The following is a 25,995-nucleotide window of genomic DNA, read 5'->3' as shown; positions in this document are numbered from 1 at the left end:
AAACTGATATGTACTTTCCCCGGTTCGTAATCAGCCGCACCTAGCTGTAACATATTGTGGATACATTATCATTTCTAGACTAGATACGCAGACCAACGTCTTTCCACCTCGTGTCCATTTGTCCTCTACTCGAGAGATGGGCAATCTGAGATCGATGGATCTGCAAATCAATCTTTGAAATCGGATCTTCATTGAAAGATTTTTTTACGGACTGATTCAATACATGTGAAAATCGACAAACGTCTATTTAAAAAAAAAAAGACGTATTTTCAATGAGTTGCGAAGCAAATTAATGTGTGCGGCCAAGTAATAGCGTGAATTTATAATCTATGGGATTACTTCGAAAGATTGAAAGTATAAATAACATTCCATGAGATTATTCCCTTTCATCGCTTTTAAACTAGTTTTTAAAAGAAAGCGTTAAATTAACCATCGTTCTTTAATATTTTGTTCCGAGTCAATGGTTTTGCTCCTGATTTTCATCTCCAGATCAAGATAAAGATGCGAAAGAATCTCTCAACACTCTGACAAGTGGTGTAGTTCATTTTACTCTATTTTTTTCACCACCTTTTCGGTATTTTCTTCAAATGCCCCCAATCCGAGGCTTTACGATGGGGTCGAACTCGCTTTTAACGGCTAGGCCAAGCCTAGCAGGAAAAGGGCTTTCTTCTTCGGCCCACATGGGACTCGTATGAATTATTCTGTCCAACACGAAGCGCGTGGCAGAATATTGCCGAATCTTGGTGATACGATGACCTCTTAAATTACATCCCGCGGTCCGGCCGACAGGCAGATATGGCTGTGGTTCAAATCTGAACGTCATAAATACAGATAAGCGTAGCCTTCGTTACCTCGAGCCTTACTGATAAATAATGCAGCCGGAAGTGGCTGGATGCAAGGAAACGTCCGGCTTAGGAGTGAAGCCTTGTCCCGAAGACCGTGCGATTCGCAATAATGCATTCCGTACAGTGCGTGTGAAAAACGAAAAATTATTCAAAAAAGAAATGAGTAATGGGGATGATGAAAAACACTTTTGAGTATCCCGTATCTCGTATCTTTGTTACTCGGTCGTGTTAGCTTGCGTGCTGCCTCGAGTATGAAAATTAGCAAATGTAACGCCCAAGAATTTCAATATCTCTTGGCGTGCGACGCCACGAGCTTCGTGACAAATTAAAGCTCCCTTCACGGGCTGACAAACAAGACGCGTCATTTTTCTTACGCGTGAACTACGCGCGTTAGAAGTCGTCCCCGTTTGTCCCCCGTATTCAAGCTTATCCCGTACCATAGCAGAGTTCTGGAAGAGTTCCAAGACATTTTGCACCGACCGCCTAGCCTCTCGCTTTGTTACCAAAACAAATTGCCGCCTGTTGAAAATAAGATTTGAGCTCCGGCCTTAAGATGTGTCATAATAATTGCCAACCGAATATGCCACGACGTGTATTTATATTTGTTCGTTGGCGGTTCCCGGCTTCAGACGCGCGTTCCGCGTGTCACTTGGCGCCCTCCTCTTCCTTTTGAATTCAAATTTTACAGCGCCCCGTCTAGAGGGCTCTTCCTTCGAATTACTGACTCGTGAGTTTATTAGCCAGCTCACTCAGTTGCGCTAGAAATATTCCGGCGGACTAGCGATAAGTTCCTACCTCAGCTGGCGGTGCGATAAAATTGAAATCTCTACTATAGAACTTCAGTTGAGAGCCGACTCCAGTCTCAGACCGGAAACTGCACCGGCTGATCTATGAATCCCACAGAACCACCAACTCACGATAAGCTACGATGGATACCGGGTCAGATTCGCTTCACGTCTCTGCGCTTCTAGAGTAATTCGTTTTTTTTTTTACGTTCTTTTCACTGAGAAATTCATTCGTGAATTTTTATTGTTTCCCGGGTACGTCTCGCCTCATTTTATTACCACGAAAAACCAGTACAGATTGCATTCTGAAAACGAGTTTAAAAGCAACAAAATCCTTAGCTGAATCTGAGGCGTGGCTCCGGACGAAATGGTCTCAGAGTGCGACATCGTAAACTTGACAAACATCGTTTTCTTTCACATTAATGGCGATTTTCGGAATCGGTAAACTGCCATGCTCGACCACCCGTATTGACAAGTCGGCAGAAGCTTTCAAGAAATGAATCTTGTTCTGATATTTGAAACTTGTTAATTGGGAATTTTTTGTCAGATGGATGTAATTGCATTACTAAAGAGAAAGAGAGGGAGACAGAGAGAGAGAGAGAGAGAGAGAGAGAGCATATCCCCCGGAATTTTGTTTCTTACAGCGATTCACTGGCCCGATCTTCCGAAATTTACTACTGTCGATGTATTGGCTTTTAAAAAATATCGTGTAGCGTCCATTGCTCGTGAAACTTCGCAATGAAAAGAGCACGAAGCCTTGCTCGAAGAATCTGTTAATCATAAGGAGAAGCTGTTTTTCTTCTTATCACCGCCACATGCTGTGTTTTGTGGATGTGAAAACTTGGTCTCTTTCAGAAGCTGGGCGCGAGGGTCTCTCGTAAATGCCACTTGACAGTCTCGGGTTGCACTCATGTACGTCTCTTGGAATTAACTCCACACGTGACTCGAGTACTCGCGCCAAGCGTATCAACTGCACACGCTTTTTAACTCGGATTCGGTGTTTTATCCTCGACAACCGTCGCCCGTGTAAAAGCGTGGAGAAAACAGATTGTGTTAGTTTATCAAGCCTTGGGTGGGTGATTGTCGAGTGAATACTACGGCACTGAAAGGCATGGCTAGTTTTTATTCACGTCGCCCAATGCCTTTCGTATGGTTTTTCATCTTCGGCCACTTCAGGGCTTTACATCTGTAGAAAGTGATACGCCGATCTTGTCTCGTGTTACACAATAAATCCGACAAACGTTTTACATCATCTTGTCCACCCAATGGTCATCTTGTTCCAAAGCTTGTCACTGACATGAATATAAAATTGCGAAGAACAGGTAGACAGAGTGAAAGTAGGTACCTAACTTAAGAATCGGACGGTAGAGTTCATTGGTGTTCCTCTACATGGTTTCTCGAGTGCTAGTATACAATACCATGGAAATTCAGAATGTGCAGATCAGCCAACAAGAGTAGAGTCGAGAGTTAGTAACACACCCATGTGTTGTTTCCACCATGAAGTGTAATTTTTTCGCATGATGTTTATTTCAAAATTGCAAATTTTTAATGTATAACATGAAATTTGAAAATCGGCAAATTTAAGGGTGCCCTTAGAATAAGTCGTAACACAATGTGTTTGCAATCTGCAATATCTAGAAATTAAGAAAAATCTTAAATAGCAAAAATTGGCGAGAACTCAAAGGCAAAGAGTCAAGACTACCTCCAGATGCAATGAAAAAATACATATGTGCGTACCTACGAAAGACTAGCAGTGGTTTGTCAAGAAGATGCTGTGCGGCAGCTGGAGGAGAGAGAAAGGAAGGGAAAGCTCTGCGAATCCCACAGCTTGCCATATCCACTTAGTAACAACAGTCTCTCTAAACCGGAAGTAATATCTTACTCTTGGTAACCAGCTTGGCGGTGTCTTAAGTCCTACATCTTGTGAGGCGCCGCGGCAAATAATTAATTTTTAAGAATCCTCCGCGCTCTCTGTTATCCCCCTGAAGTTATCCTCGGTGCGTCTCGGCAGGGTGTGCTCGGTGTTCATGGTGCGGATCTCCATGCATGAACAATTAGCTACACCTCTTCGTAGCTCTCCTCGCCAATAAATCAGGGAACCGCATTACCAACGCTGCAACACAATGCCTGCAATTCTCGCCCACTCTCGCTGACACAGTCCTCCTTGCAAGCAAAGTCCGAGTAGAACCTCGGCTCTTCAATCTGAGCACAAGCTCCTGCATGAATATGCAACGGTCCGAATATCATTGCCTTCTTGTGCGACCCTTTTTTACTCAAAACCTACGGGACGAGTCGTCTGGTTAAATAGGAAACACCTTAATGGGATTTTTTTACAACGTTACATTGTGGTTGGTGAAATTCACTATGTGCCTTTTGAAATTATCGCTACAACAGAACGGAATCCGAATACGGTGACTATTTTAGGAACAGGCTTATAACGGTTTCCAAACACTCGCTAGTCGCGACTTCTGATTGTTTATACAGAGAATCTGATGGATTTCCAATTGATTCGTTGCACAATATACTTATGGGAAAACAAGATTGAATATGGTCAATTGCTTCAACATGACTGTATAAACTTCTGAAATTATGAAGTCATATTTGAAAATAAATTTAATTGGTTCTAAAAAATTGGTGAAATATTTTATGAAGTTGAAAATCAGAACTGTTCAAATCACGTCAAGAATTCCATGAAAGCATTGCACACCCTATGAAAGGAATCAACATCAAGAGGCGGCTGAATAAGCTAACAGTAATCCGTAACACTAATAACGCAACATAAAAAAATTAGTTTAAAGTGCTGACCTTTCGGCCATAGGCTTGTTTTACAAAGTTATTTCCTAAGTTGTGTAACTGTGATGTACGAAAACGAGTGACATCTACTTTGTTTATTCTCTTACTTCCAAGTCAATAGTCATGAGTGAAATGTCGCCAATTTCAATCTATTGGAGAAACGACGAACAAGGCTATAAAAGTCTCCTGTTTTCTGGAAGACTAAAGTGAATTTCACACACATTATTAAACTTCGTCTGGATTTAGCTGCAAAATTAGTTGAAAGTACGTACTCAAATAGTTCCATTCGCTAATTGTAAGTTGAGGATACGGATGATCCGTTTCATTCCATCAGAAACAAACCGAACTGAACCATATCCATTTTTAACGTATGAATCCACACTCAGGAGATTTATACAGGTTGCTGGGTACACGAAGTTGGAAATTGAGGTGCTATTGGGCAATTGTCTTTCATATATTTTGTGCTTTCTAATTTCTCGACAAGCCGGAAACAAGAGTATGGAAGCTACATGGTCTCACCAGAAATAAGAATATATCCTAATGATCGATATCGAGTATTACTTGGAAACTGCGCGCAATTCTTTCTAACTTCTTGATCTGTTCGTCCCTCCAAGATCCTTACACAATTGCTTTTATTGGCTCCGTACTTAGAGAGTTGGTGGGTATTCAGAAATACGTTCTCACGATAAAGACGTTCCTGAGAAGCAGAAGCATACGTGGTTGGTTACGTTCCTGGTAACGGAGCGGTACAAACACTTTGGAGGAGTTCGGGGTTGTTTGTTACCGTGTAGGGACGAGTGCCGAGCTCGATACTAGACGCGCTTAGTGAGCCGTACCCGGTGAAGTAATATCGTGTATCGCTACATCGAGCAGCTACACATCTGATCGAGCACAAACCTTTACTGCCCCTTTCCCCTTATATGCTCGCCCGATTTCTCCCTCTCGTAAATTGTTCCCCCGTTTAGTGATTTTATTTTCACTGAAGAACATCCCGCACCGAATCCCGCCAAGGAACGACCGGGCCAATAAAAAAAAGAAACCATTAAATTCTGCCGTCGACTCCTCTTGAATCGAACGAACACAAACGGGTAATAAAATTTGTATGTTTTCAAAAAAAAACCGTTCGTAAAAAGTCGGGGAAGATCGAAATCGGTCAGCTTTAAAATCGGAGAAAGATTTACACGTGGTACTCTTACGCAGTGGCAGGGATCGAACGGAAAAGGCAAACCGTGTGTTTTCTCGTTCGCGTGCGCCATGGCGCCAACGACACTCGTTAACTTATCGGTCGCCGTGATCTGAACCAACAACGAGGCGTAACCCTGTGGAGCTAGGACTATGGCTATTGTCTCACTTCCTTGTTAGTTGATCGAACGGATTACTCAGGACAGTCGGAGCGCTTTCTGGATTTCTACGAAGCGGATTCGAACATACTTGTTACATGTGGTTTGTGTGGCATGAAGATTGCTCGCGGTGGAAAGGAACTAGTTCAAGACATAGGCGCAGAGAAATGTGTCTACACCCACACGGCGTATTGGGACAGCCAGAGTATCTGCCACTTAAGTCATCTTTCCCGTCCTCGTATAGCTGCGAGGCGTCTAGCATTGGCGCTAGAAAATCAAGCATTTCAATGTTCGGAGCCTCGATAAAATCAGCTTGAGATTAAATTGTAAGTCAGTATCAAAACTCGTTAAAAATCTATTATTACCTGCGTTGAATCCTGTTTTTCAATTCGGAATCTGTGATGTCGATCAATATCATTGGTAAATTAAAATCAGTTTCAATTTGAACTGTAATTCTTTTTAGTTTCATTTCTAATTACTAATAAAGAATACTGCGGTTAAAAGGGATGCTTACAGAGATGACTGTTTCTTACATAATGCGTCCATTGTTTTTGAAGGTTTCTTTCAAGATTAAGAGCTAGTCTTATAACTGGGTGTCGAATAGATCATCGTCATTATTTTTATACATTTTGAATTATTCGTTACACCTATTGACAGAGATTGAAGCGTCTAATTCAAATTATACTGACTGATCTGTGGACATAATTTATAGAGATGAATTGAAGATATATTTAAATTTTGATAACTGGGATTACCTCTAAACAACGTTACCAGAGATATTAACGATTGACGTAAATGAAAATCGTGATGCATATTTCGAGTCAGGTTTCGGGAGGGGCAAGGGAAGATGGGAGGGATGAAAAATTAACATTCCTCGAACCAGTTGAAAGAGTGACGTTTCTCGTTTTTCAGAGACGTTAAAAATACCGAGTTAAGGACGCGTGGCTCCGGTTGACTCCTCCTGAGCCGATGAAATGAAGGTCTTGCCGAGTTTGAAACGAACCTTTATCCAAGCGGTTGGTAGACATCTTAGCGAACGACTCGAAGAATGATTTACAACATTTTTTAATGAAGAAACGAAGCAATTGCATATTTTATGATATATACTTACTTGTAGAATAGGTGATACGGTAAAAACAGTTGCAATCGTGGCTCGAGGATTCTTACTCAAGGTACGTCACACACACCGATGCATCGAGAACGATGCTGTGCTTGGATCCGGACTCTTCAGGCGTGAAAGTCGAATAACCTTTTTTCCGTTAACAGGACGACTGCGCAGGGTGTAATTTAAAAAACGATGTAGTCGTTCCGACGCATGTTAAAGGCAACGTTAATATTGTATTACACGAAGTTCTCCTCCTCGAGAGCCGGTTCTTCGAGCAACGGTGCGGCGTTACCGCGTTGCGAAGAATCCAAATGACACATCCTCCTTAATTTTACATTCGGATACCTCGTCGATATTCAAAGCCTGTTTCGAAAAGAGTAATATACGTTTCGAGCCGAGAGCAGTTATGCGCAAGGAAAGGCGAGCCGGGGTCCGCATGCGTTCGCCAATTATTACTTCCACTCGACACTTATCTCAAATATTGATGATAATTCGTTGCCGGTCTCTATCCACTCGGCCATTACGACTTTCAACCGTAGTCGCCGCGCTCACCTGGAGATGACCTCGAAGCCAGTCTCCACCGGCCTGTAATCATTCCCCGCAAAGGTGGAAGCACGACCTTTGAGTGAATAAGGCTTGATCTAAACCCAACAAAGATGTAACAGCGCGGCTGGAGAGGCTGCGGCTGGTCTTTTGGTGAACCTCAAAGACCGTATTGATGGATGGTTAATGGAGGATCCTACCTTTTGCGTACAGGCACCTTGACTGAGACTACGGCAAAATATACACCAGCCACTGCAGGGTGAACAGTAGTGTTTCTAGGGCAGCGCTGGAAGGGTCACCCTGGCCTAATGGCCAATACGTGTTGAAACCTCTCCCGGAACCCACACAATAAATTGGCAACTGGGTCGAGCTCAGTCCTGCATTCTCTTAGGTTACGCACCTCACGCATTTACCTGGTCTAATTTACCATAATTGCCTTATTGCCGCGTTGACGGTTTCGGATTTCACATCATGTTCGATATCAAATCATTTTGCGATCAGCCCTCAGTCAGTCTCAATACTGTAAGACAGTATCTTGTGCGAGAATACAGATGGGAATGGTTTTCTTTCAAATGTCGATTTAAAACGTTTATGAAAGTGAAATTACCGCCAGACACAGAATTAACAATTCATGGTATACGTTCAGCTGTAAGACACTTACTTATCGAACTATAAATATGGTTGAAATTCATTCCATAATTAGTTTGCGAGAAGAAAAAATCAAGGTATCTTCAAAATGAAAAAAGCAGCTTTCATTCCAAAATTAACGCTCTGAACACCTTGCTCTTTTATTTTGTCATAGGCAAGCTTGTTTCATTCTTGGTTTCATACAAAGAATTAGTGATATTATAAGTGTCAAAATATGTATTGAAAAGATCTTCGTTCTATCAATGAATAAATATGCAAATAATTTGAAGAATACAGTTTCAGCTGTGATTGAATTCATTCGATTCTAGATTTTGATTAACAGTTTGAAAGGGAAAATTAGTGCAGAGATGCAAACGTATTGCTATATGCCAGCGTCTGTCACATCATGGAGAGGTTGAATCATAGACCAGTGAATCGCTTGATTAATCAATACGTCAGATATCCATTGTCTTCGGTACGAATGGCAACAGTAAGTCCTCAGAAATGGTGACGGTGGATCGGATCACCGCATTGTTTCTCTATTATTCAGAACTGTAAGCCAGTATTTGCTTTCAGACAATGAGAAGGAATCGATCATACATTTGTGGTGGATAACGCGTCGAGATTAATTCGATTTGCAAATACCTGCGCCTGCAACAGCTCCGTCATATCGAGATGTGAAACAGACTTCGGTGAAATTAGAAAAAGTTAAGAACACTTCGTGTTCATCTAGACGTTGAATATTCGGGAAAGACTGATCGAAACTTTGCATTAAACGCGAATCTCGATTCATGGAATGCATTCTGATGAACACGATATTTTCACCAAGCATCCTCAGACGACAAAGATGGCGTCTTTGCAGAATTAACGGAATCGGATCAGTGGCCGTGAAATGTAGATGATGAACGTGAAATGTTTAAGACGGAGAAATAAGTCTGAGTTAAATTAACGACGGCCGATTCTAAAAGTTGATACAGAATTATGCCGCTTGGCGGGTTGGTTGAAAATATTTCGAGGGAGTTATAATAACGCTTCTGTAGTCACCGGATATTACTTCATCATCTTACTTCTGCCCAATGCCTTTCTCGCTTCCAAGAAAAGTGAAAACAGTAATCTCTATATCTGCAGTGGATTATCAACTTTCCCTACGAAGGAGCCATCCCGAATCCACTGGCGAAAGGATGTACTTTAATTATTATTATCCTCGCTCCTTATCGCTACGTAAAGCCGAAGCACAATTCGTCGCCAACGCAACTCTCATTGGAAATGACAGTTCAATTTCGATTAATCAAAAGTAACGAACGGACCATCGCATCGCACCGACCAGTTCACACTAGGAAACTAGTTTTCGAGGCATCATTAAAACCTGCGCTTGCTAAAACATGCCATTTCTGTAACGCACTCGCTCGCCGAAAATGAGACACATCGCTAGCCTCCAATAAATTATTGTTCTTTATATACAAGTACCTAGAATTATTGATTCAAATCATTCTCTTACCTTACTATAACGTGGCACGTGTTTCGATAATATTAACCCTTTAACTCACGTTGAGACGCTCAGCGTCTTACCTTTTTTTTTCAGGTCTTTATTTATTAAACTACTTTTTTGGTAACAACTGCCGAGTTTCTTAAGTTCCACATTGTCCCTGAAATATTTCAAAGTCTAAGAAAAATACGAAATCTATTTATTTATTTATTGCAAAAATAGCACATATAAACAAATGATCAAAATTCGTACTTTTCCATGAAGAAAAGCATTTTCTGCTAACATCTGTGAAAATCTGAATGTGAATGTTTACACAAACTTAATACACACCGAAAATGCTACAGAATTTGAAAAGAATTTTTATTCGGGTTTTATTTGTCTACCATATTTGATCCGCCATCTTGAATTTTCAAATTTCGAATTTATATTCGTAATCAGCGAACCCAAAAGCCCAAAAATGCAAAATTTCAAGTGAATCGTACGTGAAGAAAAATGTATGCATGAAAAAGTTCAAAGTTTTCTGCTTCAGATCACAATTTTATGCCCTGAACCAAAAAAAAAAAATTTGAAAACCCGTAGATTGACACCTTTAAGAAAGTCTAGTAACCGTATTTGGCAAAGTTATGAGATACTCATGATAAGAACCACTGTATAATTCATCAAACTACAAAATGTATGTATTAGTCTTACTGTTATAAAGAACCACTTTCTACAATTGTGTTATTATTTTAATTTGAATGATGGTTTGAAATAATATTCTCATGAATTACACTTTTTGTTATTACCGAATATAATACCGTGGAACACGATGACACCAGGCATAAAATATATTTAGTGCTCGTATGTGTATCCAGACGCGTTGCTAGTTTTCTTAACATGCGCCGTAAAAAAGGAGCCTAAAAGAGCAATATTTTAATGGTAGTTTCACGGTAAATCTGAGTAGTGTATATTTTCTTATGGTAGTTTCTTTTTTTTCATCCATCATTTTCCTGCTTTTTCTCGTATAAATACGAATATCCTTCGTTTTCATAATATTTAAAACTGAACTTTGCTCATCGGCGGCGCCTCACAGGTATTATAGCTACGCCTTAATAACAACTGTATTATACGGAGCTTTTATAGGGATGTAAATTTCATATCGGTCTCATTATTAGTTTAAGCTCTCCAGTGATAAAACTAATTTACGTTACGACGCCGTAAAAACGTCGGTATCGTTTGCAGTTTATAGAGAAGCAAAGCTTCAACTATTTCGTCGCACAAGGCTGCTGCTGGTCACATTTAGCGAATGTGATGGGAAATTTCCAAATTCCACGAGCGTAAATTCAATTACATACCTTGTATCGAATAATGAATTCCAGAACGACGAACACGTACGTGACAAAGAAAAAGTAATCCGGCTGCAGCAGCGACGTAACCACGTCTAGCAGAAAACACTTTAGCCCGGAGAGTGGAACTATTATTTTATGGTCAGCCATAAATCGATCGCAGATCGACCAATTATAAATAATTACGACGTATTTATGGGAGCATCGGTGATCCCGTGCACTCGATGGGCGCCCCGCAAACTTATCGAATCATTCATTACCCGCCGCGGCGGAATAACATGGCCTCGGAGAGATCAAATTATGCTAATTCTTACGTCATATGAGATATGACCGACTTCGCCAGAGGGCTCGCAATCCTTTAACTCTAGTCATATCAATTTGCACTATCCTCTTTCACCTGCAAGTCCGATTTCGACAGGCAAAGCCTTTTTACAATAGCATGATGGTTGCATGTGCATGGTTGAATAACACTCCAAACTTTCACTGCACGAATAGAACCAAGAGAATAAGAACGTCGATCAAAAACTTTTACGGGACATATTTTTTACAATTGTTTCTTCTTGTGTAGAATTACACAATCCGATTTTGTATTTCCTTTGAGTTCGATCGAAATGAATCAGTCAATTGTCTCAAATTCGAGAAATTCTTCAAAAGATATTACATTATTTGTGTCATGGTCATTTCAGAATTCATAGGACTGGAGTAACGAGATTACGGTGGAAGAAATTTTTATTTGTGATCACACCGACTTCTATATTTCTAATTTCTGTACAGTTGTATTGCAAAGAAATGACAGTTTTAATATTTCATCATTCGTTGCATAATCTCGAAGTTGGAACAAAAAAAGTACCGTATAATTACAAATGATGTAAATTTTATAAAACCGTTGAAACAAATTGGGATCCGTGACAATTTAAAAGCCGTATCAAACTTTAGAATTAAAAACTCAGGATGAAGGATCTGTCAATTTACAGAAAAAACTTTACCACTGAGCTGAGTAACAAATAATCTTCACATACCGTACGGTATAATATGAACACGACTTGCGTCTGAATCCCGTTGAATCAAACAAACCGCGGTTATATCAATAAATCCATAGAGTTGTACGACAAAAGTATTAACAGCGAGTCGTATGGGTGTACAAGAATGAAAAATTTTCACCGAAAGGTAGGGGAGTTATTTGATTCAGGTATACCTACTTAACTAAACGATAGTTTATTAAGCGTATAATCTGATGCTCGTGTCGATATAAATCGTTATTAGTATTCATGAATTTACGTTTACACGTATTCTTCTCTTCTTCCTTTTTTCAGACTGAATAGTAAACAGTTGAGTAATCCCCACTAAACGAACCTCAACAAATCGTATACATTATATGGTACCCACGAGTTCTCTCCTTGTATCATGTACAGCAATATAAAGGTGTTACGGCTGTGTTTAAAAATTTCCTTTATTCATTCTCTCGTCCGTTTCCGTTTCTCGTCTTTTATTTTCCTTTTTTTTTCTTCATCTCTTCACGAAGAAATACACTCCCATTACAATACCAAATGCACGATCACGGTCGAGCAGGGCATATCGGGGCATAACGTCTAAACATAAGCGCAGAGCGGTGAAAAGCGTGGCTGAAAGCCTCCGCGAAGCGCAAAGGTCGAGGGGGTTCCCCTGCGGGTCACACGGCCCGTAATGAGCTTCCCAGCCTGGTTATAACGAGCAAAAACTTATCGTCGTCCCGTCCGACTCCTGAGTCCCGAGTTCTGACGCAGGGAGTTTCTCCCTTCCATCCCCGGCCGCAAGACTCGCGACTAGCGAACACCAGACATTTGATTTACTCGACCCACCACATAATTAGCCCGGCAATTAGAAAAAACGGGGCCATTCTATGCGTAGTTTATTTTCATGTACCCTCGAACCATTTCACTTTTACCCCTCGTCTCCGGCCCCGTTTCTCCATGGCGCTGTGAGTTATCTCTGGATATCGGATTTTCGGAAGAAAATTCAAGAATAGTTCAACCGTCGCCTCGTTTCACCCCCCGAGTATTTCTATACACGGTATTTCCGCGCAATGGTGCAGCGCTCCGACACCCGCCGGTTGAAATTTATTTGCGTCGTCGACGCAGATCCGGATTCGAATTACTCGTTGTCATTCAACAGACTGTGAAAAGTCGAGGTATTTACGAAGAGACGACTTTTACCGCACGGTACGGAACTTCGTAATATCGTTTCGCCAATCCAAATCTAGATGAGATTTTAGCTCACGCGCTATTCTGCTAGCTCAACCCTTGTTGGATCGCACGAGAACGGCCGAATTTCTACTGACGATTAACTTCGCTTGAACGGGTTTAATGCTACATTGCGATTCCTCTCGATTGCCGATCGGTATAACCATGAAAAACAAAATTCAAACGACATTTTATAATAAAGAAAGAAATTCAATTAGCAAAAATCGACTGGAATTAATATATGCTTGCGAGAACCTTCGGTGTCAGCACATGTAATTGAAATAAGCAATAATTTGATTGTGGTGTAAAAAAAATGCCATTAGCCTACAAAAGAAAATAGGAATTTGTACCAATTCAATCTTTAAGCCAAGCCTCAATCGTCATTTATGGAAAAAAAAACTGAATTTACATTTAATGAAAGTCTTATTGCAGACCAATCAGTTGATATTGAAATGAAATAAATAATCAAAATTTGCTGCAGCATTTGCGAAATTGGTTCAACAGCAAAAGTTGTCACCTTATCGTGTATTTCTATACTTGCGTAACAAGTGACTCTGATTATAAAATGTAAAAGTGTGCGAGTGTCGATTTTCTTATCTTCGATGATATTTCCGGTTTTTGATGCTCTTCAACGCACAAAATAATTTATGACGTGTCGCGTCGTGAGCCGATGATCGTAAAAATAACATACATATCTGCAATAGAGAGAGATATGCGTGCGTGTAAATCAAGGGAGTATCTAAACGCGTATGTATATGTACGGTGCACAGCGTTCATCCTCGCGGTGTGTTCTGCTTGTTCTGATAACCCTTGCATCTCGGTTTTAGGGGTCGGTGATATACCGACGGTTCAGATAACAGATCTGGGGTTACGCGATTGTCTCGGACACTGTGTCCCTATTCAAACACGATGCTTTCTACCCGTTTTGGAGAACGAAGACCTCATTTTTCACGCCCGGCACATGCTGAAACCAAAAAGTATACGACAGCTTTGTACGTGAAACACGTTAGGCGAGTGAAATAACACGTATACGCCGTAATGTCGTTGTGAAAAAAAAACCGCAGCTCGGATATGAGAACACCTGAAAATTTGTATACGACATTACAACCCGTTTCAAGATATTATTCTACCTGTCAATTCTAATTTTCAACCTACATACGTGAGCAGCTGTATGAAATATTAGTTACATCCCATTTCTTGAAAAAAATTACCCTCGTTTTAATTTGCATCAAACGGTCCGTGCAAAATCCTGCAAGGTAATGTGAATATTAAAAATTTTCATTTGTCATTACAAGGGTGTTGATAATGATTTGAAAAAATTGGGAACTAGCTTTCTTGAGCGATATACTGCGGTTTAAGATGTGACGAAGACGATCGTAAAGAGTTGCAGTTTCCAAAGCGGACACTGAATTCGGATGAGAATATTACACACAAGACAGCCCATGAAATATGCAAGAAAGCTCGTTAACACCGCGATTATGGCGTTGGCTTCTAATTTCGTTTTAATTGCTAAGTTTTCAGCCGAACGGTTTGACCTACGTTGTGAAAAAGCGTCTACAGATTATCGGGCACGTGTGGGTGCGCGGCGGAGTTCCGTACACCTATATCGAATGGGCTTCCCTTTTGGCGTTCGTTTTCGCCAGGACCTGAAACGGAGGCAAAACCATTGGGCTGGGCCGGTCAGCCTTAATTGACCATAAAGGCGAACTCATTAAAAATACACTCCAGAATTCGAGACTCGGACGGTCCGTAATGAGTGTGTAATTTGAGCGTGACGCGATCCATCTTACTCAAAAACGGATCTACGAATCGGAAAGCTGCTACCACCACTCCAGCTGCGAGCTAAAGGGTCCTTCGCAACGCATCCAAACTCGCATGTGTTCGTGCCTGACACACGGCTAAATATATAAGCCACCGGATGTAAAAAAATATCACTTCCTATATTGGTACCCTTTTTCGGCTTTTATCTAATCTATTCCAATTTTCACGTATAATTGCGTTACTGAACGTCACGCACTCGCGATTAATTATCGTAATCTGTCGCTCACCGATAAACCTTTCTTGACAAATGACCCCGGTCAAGTATCGTAAATTGGTCCGTGCCTTTGTTGTATATTATCATTATGACGTGTGCGACAAACCCGTTTGGAAGTTAGACGAAATAGTCGTCATGCAGAAACATTATCTTACTGTATAGGAAAGAACATGAAAACTGATCATTTTTGGCCTTCGTCAAACCTTATATACCAATGTGTGTACGTAAAAATGCCGAACGCGGCATACTCAGCGATTGTTTTGCATAATTTAAAGCTTAAACTAATACACGGAACTTGCAAAAAATTAATCACTAACAAAATTAATCTCCTTCTCGAAGAGTTTTATATACAAATACAAGTACATTAAAATGAAATTCAAAGGCCAAATTCACTCTAAAAATTAGATTCCTAAAGAAAGGTCGGCGTCCCGACCAAATCTGCTCCCCCCGCCTTCCCTAAAAAGTCAAAAGTAATACGCGCTGGTATATTTAGTGAGAAAATAAATTTCTACGGAAGTAAAAGGTGAATAATTGCTTCAATTAGAATATGAATTTATGTTCTGGGGATATAGTAATAAAAGTGATGGTGGGTAACTTGATGAAGATTGCCCCAATGAAATTCAGACATGATTTCAACTAATCGTAAGAATCACGTACAGTACTTGTAAACAATTGCATATGCCATGATCACCGACTGGATAAAATACAGACAGTTTCGTTGAAAGTCCAAAATTGAACACTTACCCTGTAGTGGAATGGGATTACTTCTAACCAAATGGATCCGCTGTAAGTGACCTTCCGGAAGTGGCGAAGCGGCGTTAGGCGCCAGGCGTTAGTTTCCCGTGTGAAAAAAAAATTTACAGGACATCCTAGGTAACCCGTTTGCAACTGGTGGCGCCAAGTGTGTTGCTTTAGGATCAAAGTATCTACAGCTTGTAGGGCACATGTTCGCATTTCATTCGGACTCAGCCTAACACAACAAACATAGCTTCCTGCCGGGCGACCGCAGTCCGGACCACCAGCCGTGGTAAAAACAAGACAAACTTATGTTCCTATGGCAACGTGTATCAAACTTCAGGATCAAGTGCCAAACGGTTCAACCACGGGCTTCGGATCGAGATAACTGGTTCACAGTTGAATCAATACCAACGTGAAATGTCACCTGCGGCCACTCGAGGAGACCCTGAAAGTACAGAGCTCTGAAGAAGTCCTAGAATTTCAGTCTTGGGCGTGACGAGGACGTAACTAGTCACTGTTTTTACTGGAAGTGGTTTCTTCGGTTTGCAACACACAACCAGAGTTGCTTAATATGTGCCGCCAAATTACTGGTGCATGTTTTCCGGCGTGCTTACATGGCAACATGGACACAAGCCCACAGAATCGGGAAACCCCGGTTGTATCAACACTAACACCGCAATTTAAGTGGTCAAGTTTTGTGACCACGTCAAGTTATCTTAAAATGACTGGATTATCCATTTGCTGATAAACGGCGGATTGAAAATCTTCTAATCCTTAAAATTGATAAGAGCAGATATGAGTTTTGTTCGGCTTAGGAGAAAATAACGACTTCCTGAAAATGCCGAGCATTGCAATCGTGAGATCAGATCAGTGACTGGAAGATTATGATAGCTGCGGCAAACAGTTCGAACGCTGTGTAATGAACTCGCAAAATATACTTTGTTCATCTCTCGGTACACTTACCGTGCAACTTAATCTCCTCTTTCCCAGCAAGGGGTGTGCCAAGCCGGAAGTGGTTTCCCAATCTCGGTGAGGCAAAGCCTGAGCCCATGCCGGTCCTATCAAATGACCTAAGAGGTTCTAATTCTTCTCGTGCCTCACCCGCAGTGCAATCAAGATAAGCATCGATCATTTTCTACCCTGTCGGTGTTCTGACCCGGAAGTGGATCCAGGGTCTTAACACGTGGGCCGGAAGTATCGAAAAGTCTTCTAAAATAATCAAGGTGAATCTTGGAAGACGGTGCTCGAGGATAGATTAACGCCAGCATCGATCATCCGGGGGTGTCGCGTCACTTCGCGTCGTGGCAGCTCTTTACAGGAAGAGGCTCGAGGATGGCCCGGAAGACGCCTCGTCGTTGACCGCGGGGCCAAGGGGGAGACGAGCATCCCTCTAGACGAGCAAACAATGGTTTGCCACGGGGATCACGTTTCTCAGTAGGACACCCGGTATTATTTGCGCTAGGCGTTAACGCCCGCAAACCCATCGTGTCGCACCCCTGCGCACACCCTTGAGCAACCGGGACACGAGGCACACGTGCGTGTTTACTCTGGCTTCCTGATGCGATAACGCAGATAATTTTGACGGTCCAAGCTTCGCACATCCACGCATCCCCTTGACGTTTTGCATTCACATTTTCTCGCGCCTCTTTCGGCTCTATTTGTACATTGTTATCGCCGCGGCAGGCCAATGCAACGTCCCTGACTAAAACATCCAAGTAAACGTATTTGACGTGTCTTATCCTTCGTTTGAGCCTTATCGCCTATTTGACCTTTCCAAGGTCCGGTGGCCTGCAAAGTAATCGAAGCCTCCCGTCTCTCAAGGAAAATGTATAATAATTGGCAATGGCTAACAAACGGCTACAAACAGCCTTGCATGTACCTCGGATTAGTGGCGGTTAATTCGTGGTAGAAACGCGGTGGTCTTTGATACCGATCACTCAGGCTCGAATCGATCACTCGGATAAAGCCGACCCTTCCAGCTACTCATTTCGGACTAGCCAGAGTCCTGCAGAGTCAAAGGGATTCGTAACGGCAAAGGCGGACCCATGATTGAAGCAATGCGCAGTGGGTATGTGTACATAAATTCCTCTGCGAACCCGCCGTGCATGAAGGCGAAGGAAACCAGCAGGCAGGCGGACAGATACGAGGCTGTAAAAAATTGACCAAAAGAAATGTCACCGGCTTCAGCGTGGATGTTGATTAATTATGCCGCCGAAAAACTTACGCCACGTAGCGACCTTTTTGTCTTTCGGAATGAATTCTTAGAAAGATTTCTTGGATAAAGAAACTAGCTGGACGACGTTACGCCGCGCGAGCCTTGACGGAATTCTTTTCTTCATCCTTCAGTCTTTCCCTGGCTGTTACCGCTGAAGGGGTGAAATTATTACGGAAGACCCGCATGCTCGTCCCGAAGTCATCGCCAGGTGAACTTCGTTTTCTAAACTCTCGATGCTCTGTGGATAATTAAAGGACTTCCAGGGGTGGGAACGAGGAACCAGGTGCAAGCTGCGAAACTCGCTGACGACGGGCCAATAATCCTCTCGAGGAAGCTGGAAGGCATGCGATGAAAACAAAAAGATAGGCTTGGACCTCGAAGACAAAGCCGGCAGGAGATGCGCACATCCTTTTATCCCGATGTTCCATTTGTCCCGAGCCATTCAATGCAACTTATGAAAGTCCGTTCTGCAAAGTTAGTTCGTGGATTTGCCGGGGCTGGAAGCTCCCGACGACAATAGCTTTTGCTCCGCAGTTTCTCATTCCCGCAGGGGGAAGAGGGCCATGGGGGAAGAACCTGGGGCGAGAGTGGAGTGGGGCTCTCTCATTCCGGCCACAAGATTTAGAAGCCAATTTTCGCGAGCATTGACCAGACCCCCTTCGTCGCCGTCCCGGCCCGCCGACTGTGTCCAGAAACCGGGTACGCTCAAGCTGGGGACCGAGGATATATCGCAGCGTGCTACGGACGAGGCCGTTGACGTATGTACGTAAGACTTCAGCGTTGTACGTTTCGGCATATTTTTTCCCACTCTTTCGTCGTTTTTGTTCTCTTTTCACCTCTTCTTTACCCCGCGGATCATCTCAGCTGTTGGGCCTACCGTTCGGCTCGAGAAGAGGAAAACAAAAATAGACGATCAACTTATCTCTCCGCAACGATCAGTCTCTCTGGTAAGGTAAATTGTAACTCGAGGAGCTGCCCAAGGATTGCTAACCCAATGCTATGTTCTCAGATAATCTTAAGAAGGTTGTGGATCGGGACAGGGGAATAAAATTCAACCGAGAAGTTGTTTGATGATTCTCTTAAGCGACCACATCCATCTCGAACGGTCAGGAACAGTCAGGTGAAGGAATTAGTAATCTCGGACGCGCTTTTCATCGTAACTCGTAGATTGTACAGTGTCTATAGTTTCACGTATCTCCATTAAACTTACTGGCAAGATCTCTTCAAAGTTGCATCCTGTGAGTATCGCCTTGGCTTATCTGGCACCCATTCCCAAAATACCTGCAAATCTGTTTTTTTTGGCATGATGAAATTTATATGGTTACTAGCATTCTACGCTACTCGATACATTTTCTTTTCTTCAAGAATACGGAGAACGTCCGAAATTAGACATTCTAACGATGGCAAAAATAATAATAAATATATCTGACCGATATGTAGAATACTAGAAATCGAATTGAGTAAAACGACTGTAACAATGCAGCCATTCGTTATTGCAAAAAGTTATCTTAATCTCTGAATAACCCTAAGCTTGCATTTAAACGTCACCTTTAGTTGGTATTTTTGTTCACAGAAATGTCCGATGACGCGAGTGTCAAATAATGTATCACACCTATCACCGAGTCAAATTATACAAGCCTCGACCTTTAATTATACAAGCCAGCTCGACTGATCGATGTTGTACTTACACCAAAAGGTGTCTCTTCAATGATGTATTCGCTATCAACTCAAAAGTACCGAGACAGTGACATTTAGGTGCCTATCCGAAATAATGGGACGTTCAATAGTTTACAAGTGATATAGAAATGGAAGTCGGCGCTGTCTAGCATCTGCCCACGCTTTCGATAATTACCGGTACGGAACAATGGAGCGCTCCCGTCATAACTGTCATCCACCGCAACGGGCTCCTGTTATTTAAGACGCTGGCTTATTAACTCTAATGGCCACCGCGCACCGACTCTTACTCTGGCCAATGAATGCGCCGAGGACAATGCTACGTCACGCTGGGCCGGACGCGCAGGTATACCGTGCAGCAATCCATGGGCCGTATATCGCCGGGCGCTAGTCTTATCTCACCTCTTTGCCTGAAAGCCATCTTCGTAAAGTGAGCAGAGATATTACCCCGCGTTTTAACGAAAAACGGTACTGCATAGCACCTTTCGGGGATTACCGTGCTCGGTTATTCCATTCCCACGGGTTCGTTGTCCTCGGATACAAAACGCATCTTCCCTCGAGACACCTGCCCTTCTCGGAGATATGTGCGAAAATTAGCAAATTCATTACTCGTATGCATACGTACAACTTGACTTCCATCATGTTTAACCCTTTTGCTAAAGCTGTTATGATTTTTTTTCGGAGCTACTACTTGGAGTATCTATATGGAACTCATTCTGGTATAATCGATGAACTGTTCTTATTCCGAATTTCCCACTATCATGTAGATGATTTTCAGAGAATCTGTCAATTTATAGAAGGTTCCAAATAGAGCTTTATGTTCAATGAAGGAGAAGTGTGAATAGATTCGTATTCTTAATCACTTCTCATAAATTTTCGATATATTCTGTTTCGCAAACTAGAGTAACACAAGAGTCGAAAGTTTGGAATAAAGGCACTTGAGTCCCAAGTTCAGTCGTCTGGGCTTTGAGCATGACCGTGAACGTTGACTGCATTAACTAAAACGTTTCATTATCGATAGAATCGAGAACCTACAGAAAGTGTCTCTACTGCTATTACCAACTCGCATCTAAAAATAAATCTTAGGGTATGATAAACCCACTATCAATGAAACTTGACGAGAACCACCATAGTAGGGGCACTGTTAAATTTCGAGTGCGCTTACTTCTCATAATCTGATTATAAAACCGTAAAACTTTTTGGAAACATTCTAGATAATGCAGTCGCATGAAGTACCTCTGAAAGCATTTGATTATTTTGAACGTGCTTCGTAAGTAGAAAAATCATCATAATACAGCCGAGCTTACGACAACTGTCCTAAGTGAATATTATACAAGTATTGACGTTTTTTCGATACAAAAATCATAGCGAGAAAGAAATCAATATGTTTGTGACAAATTTCACTTACGTTTCGACCTTGGTAGTCAAAACTGTGAGCTCCAATAAATGAATAGTTCAATAAAATGAAAAGTACGAACAAATAAACTATTTTTCAATTCCATTTTTTGACTCAAGTTAAATTTATCATCGAATATAATATTTCGTGATTGACTACAATCCGATGTTTTCAATTCCCTGTGAATCATCAGAATGAACACAATAGGTCCTGATTCCCAGAGCTTTCTACAGCAACGGCCGTTCCAGTCCTGCAGCGTCGGTAGCAAGTTCAGGGGTTGATCGTTCAAACTCTTCAGATAAGAAAACTCAAAGCGGCCGCAAATTGATAATTTTCATGATGAGGTTAGCCAGGAGGTGTTCCTGAGAGTGTTACAGAAGCTAGCAGGAAATGCTCGGGTGCACGACACACCAAGTGTCGGATAAGACGCCCTCGACTCAGATGGGATTTTAAGACCCTTGCGTTAGCCGACTCCCGCAATCAATTTTTCTCAGCGACGCAAGAGCCCACCCTTAAAATCTGAAGTGCAGCCTGCGGTGGATGAAGCGCTCTCACTCGGCCGAAGAGGAGGAGAAATCGAGCCAGGATTGCATCCTTGTTCATCCACAAATCGCCTCAAAGACAGGGAAAACTGATTGTCGGGTATCGTGCGATTGAGGATACGCGTTGAGCTCCCCGAAGGATAACGCTGCGCTATGAGCGGGTCGGACTTGGCAAAGCTGGACAAGAACCAGACCCACTCCGTCTACGGGAAAACGAGTCGGAATACTGGGGCGGCACCCGAGACACTTTACAAGAGCTTATGACTCAGAGCCGCCCAAGCGCCGGGATAGTCGGCGGACTGGTGGGAGGCGAAGAGGAAGGCTGCTTGGAGAACAGAGGTTGTTGTTCAACTGTTTATTGTACTAAACGTTCCTTGCTTCTTAGTCTGTTCCAGTCCGTTCATGGTCTTAGCCTCGCACCGTTCCCAGGCACTTGGTTCTCTACTCCGATGCAGCTTCTGCTCGAGGCTGGAGAGGAAGATTACCAGCGGAATGTTAAGTTACCAGATATAGAGGATATGGTCTCCTTCCTTTTACCGCTACTACCTCTCGTAAGATCGTAAAACTTTGAGCACTGTATACACATCATGTACGTTTTAAGCGAAAAATTCCCCGGGTAACGATTGACGGTCAGCGGATGCACTCTCTGAGTGATTCAAGCCCGTCGCAGTCGGTTGTTTGGAGGAAGGATAATTGCTTGGAGCAGAGTTATTCCGAGTCGCACGGTGGCCAAGTATCACCGAAGTTTTATATTCCGAGCACCCAATGGTGTATCGTCGTGGAATTAAAGCAGCTGTCGCCTCTATGGAGAATTTGAGAGCGTATATTAACTTTAATTAAGAATTTGACGGGAGTATTATGCATGCATATTAAACATTTCATCTCCGCGGAGGCAAAACAGCCTCTGGGATAGTTCTCAGGGTGTAGTTGGTGCGGGACTTCAGCTCGTGCAACTAAAATAAGCACTGTCTAATTAAATTGGGAGAAGAAAGAGGGAAATAAAAGAAACTTTTCGCCGGAGAAATACCGCGATATAAGAAATGAAAGGTGGAAGGGCGACGAGAGGTGTGAAAAAATCTAGCGAAATGAAAATAAAGAAATGACGTGGGGTCGAAGGTTCTACCCTTTAAAATGGCGTTTTCCTTAAGCAGATCACGTCCGTGGCGTCCCTACCTCTCGACGGTCGCCCGAAGCACCCTTTAGTTTTCATTTTTTATCCTCTTCTTTTTATTTCGTCCGTGATTTACAGGAACCCTGCAAGCACTGATCTTTCATCCTTTATCTGCGGGACCACATGTGGCCCCGCCAGATGTAAGTAACATTGCGGGGAAAAACCATATAGTGTGGTTATGAAAAATTGATTAAAAATTCTGAAAAGACGGGCAACGTGCGCCTCTTCTCATCCCTTTGCCTTCTACCATTTTATTCCATACTCTTTGGAAATAATCAAAATGGAATACCAATTTGCATGTATTCAAACTCGCTGAGCTTCAAATACCTAAAATCTATTCTCCATGCCGGACAATAGCAGAACGTAGACGCAATATATATGTGTAGCAAAATTTGTTGGGCACGATAAAATTGCGGAAAATTTTTTTATATCTTACAATGAAGAAGAATACGGAACACGGTGAATGAAATTTTTGTCTTAACCAGTAGTGAGCATAAAATGGCTTAGAGAAATAAGGTCTTGTATGGCGAAGGCTGGTCGAACAATAGCTAACAGAGCGACAACCCGGAAAAGTTTAATTAATTTTGTACGGCATCGCGGGTCCTCTGGCAATAGATTGTAGGCACGTTGCAGAAGTGAGCTCTGCACAAAGGATAGGGCGAATCGAAAACCCGACCGTCAGAATAAGCTAAACAAATTTTGGAAGAACGAAAATGCAGCCGAAGGTTCCAATTCCTATGGTTTCTTATAACGTCTCGATTGTAACCGTATAAGCCATTCGGCTGATAGGGTGTAGTAACGAACTACCAGAACGCGGTTATGCGTGGGGCATTCACCCGGCCCATGCCGAGTAAAAAGATGTCCATAAACGTCTTAGCACTTTGCGGGTTGCACTTAATTAAAGTGCGGCCTCCGTAAGTCATGCCGGAGCTCGAGCTTTCGCTACCTCAGCGCGAACTTAAGGACCTCGTGCCTGCTGAATAAATATATGGATGTATAGATATACCAAGGCAGGTGTTGTGCCTGAGTGGCAGTCAATCCGAGAGTTTAAGTTTTCTGCTACACGTATGCAGGTACAACGGCAATGCGACAAAGGATGAAGAAGCTCGGCGGATTACACTTTCCTGGAGTTTTATTTCACCCGGTAAGACCCAAGTTTACACCGAATGCAAAGTTATTCAAAACTTGCCTCTCACTCTACGGTAGTGGGGTTTAATCTGTCCTGGTGCATGTATACCATGGAAACTTTTTATCAACTACCCGGTGCTACTCAGTTTACGCAAACAATTCGCAGCACAATTCTCACTCTGTTATATACATCATTGCTACTCGTATTGTCCTCGAGCAAGCAGAACTGTGTCCTCTTAGACATAACTTATTTTACTCAAATGCTTCTTAATATTCATTCAAACATTTACCTACAGAAAACTTATTTCACCCCGTATATATGACTACCCGGAGTAGGTTGGATGAAATACGCAAGCAGCATTCCCTCCATGTACGTATAATTTCATGCTGTTCCTAGCGAGGAAAAGTTTCTTTGGTGAGAGAATTTAGAGATATCTTTGAAAACATTCACATCATCATATTATCAACACTATTCTAAATAATAACGTTTATTATAATATGCTGTGAACTGCTGTGATACGATTTTAAATCTGCCATAAATTACTCGGATATTGTCTGAGCTCACGCTCAATTTTCAAATTATTTGGATAATCATTCACATATGTATATATGCGTAAGAGTGCACGAATCCGGTTCAATAATAGATCTCGTGTTGTCAATCCGTCATGCAAGTTTGCAAAACCGAATAATTAATTCGAAACTCAGTGTATCAAATATTTACATTAATGTTATATCTACTGTATGAAATTTGACAATCTTAGCAAAAAGAAGAATGTTTTATTACATATTTTGAAAATCTAGTCCATGAACGAATGAAAATTTTCGAATTTCCGATAATTCTTATAAGAGACGTGAAGTTGGTTGCATTCTTTGACTGTTCATTAGTTAGAACATCCAAGAGGAAACTATCCTTCAATATCAAACTTTCAATTCAAAATATATTGAATCAGAACCACAGACTAAAATAAGTACACAACAAATTTAGAAATGCATAACGCTTTACTGATTTCCAAAGAGTGGATCCAATTAGGTGGCATCCACGGTCAACGGACGCCTGCCACGCTAGTGGGCGTCCTAGCCCGTGACACTTCGGTCCGAACTCGAGCGGGGGATTTTTAAATAGCATTAGGTTTTCGAAATCGTTCTATGGAAGAACCGCAGAGTTGAGCAGCGAACGGGGAACGCCCGACGAAAGACGACTCATTACAGAAAGTGAACTGGCCCATGGTAGTTTGGGAGGAGACGATGATTGTAAATATAGCTCGTGCTAATACTCTGCTTGCAAACCAAAACATCTGTTCCATATTGGAAGTAAGTCGGCACTGAGTCTTAGATCTTGAGCCGGAACGTTACGTTGTCAAACACATGGCGAACGGCGTTTAACAGCGGAGAGGCCCGTCGGCCTCTTTAATCTTGGCACAGCGAGCTGGGAACCGATGAATTTTTTGAACCGTAAGTCAAGCGTTCGCTATCTTATACCTCGCAAGAGTTGAAACGAGTCGTCGTTCCGAATCGTCTAGGGAGGCCTTTCCACTTCTTACATGGAATCGACTTTAATCGATTCAGGATGCCACTTCCGCCTCGCCGCACGGCGTTTTGAATATTCGTAGAATCAGAAAATGTTGAGGCGAGGGACCCAGGCGTGGCATCGGGACCGCCCCGTGTCTACGACACCTCTTGGGCTCTCTAGTTCGCCGGCAATTGCCTTCCAGTGATTAAAGAATTCAATTAATCCCTGTTTCAGTCTAGTTTTCTGCCCGCCGCTCTCACTGATTCTAATTTCGCGTTACGTGATTCAAACAATGGTGGCCGCTGGTACCGACCAAGAGACCCAGCTCAGACCCGACGTGGGTTTCTGTAATGGAGCCGGAACCACCGGACGGACTGACAGATGTAAATTATCGGTGGACACGAGACACGACGCGGCTTTGAATACCCGATTCAAGCGCGGTTAACAATTGTAGAGCAAGACGTCACCTTTCTTGGTTTATTTCCATCGCCGAGTTGTTTTGCCACGCACATAATTAA

This window comes from Neodiprion pinetum, chromosome 1 (assembly GCF_021155775.2).
Source record: "Neodiprion pinetum isolate iyNeoPine1 chromosome 1, iyNeoPine1.2, whole genome shotgun sequence".
Classification (NCBI taxonomy): domain Eukaryota; kingdom Metazoa; phylum Arthropoda; class Insecta; order Hymenoptera; family Diprionidae; genus Neodiprion; species Neodiprion pinetum.
The sequence above is the reverse complement of the archived record's forward strand: the minus strand, read 5'-3'. Positions refer to the sequence as shown.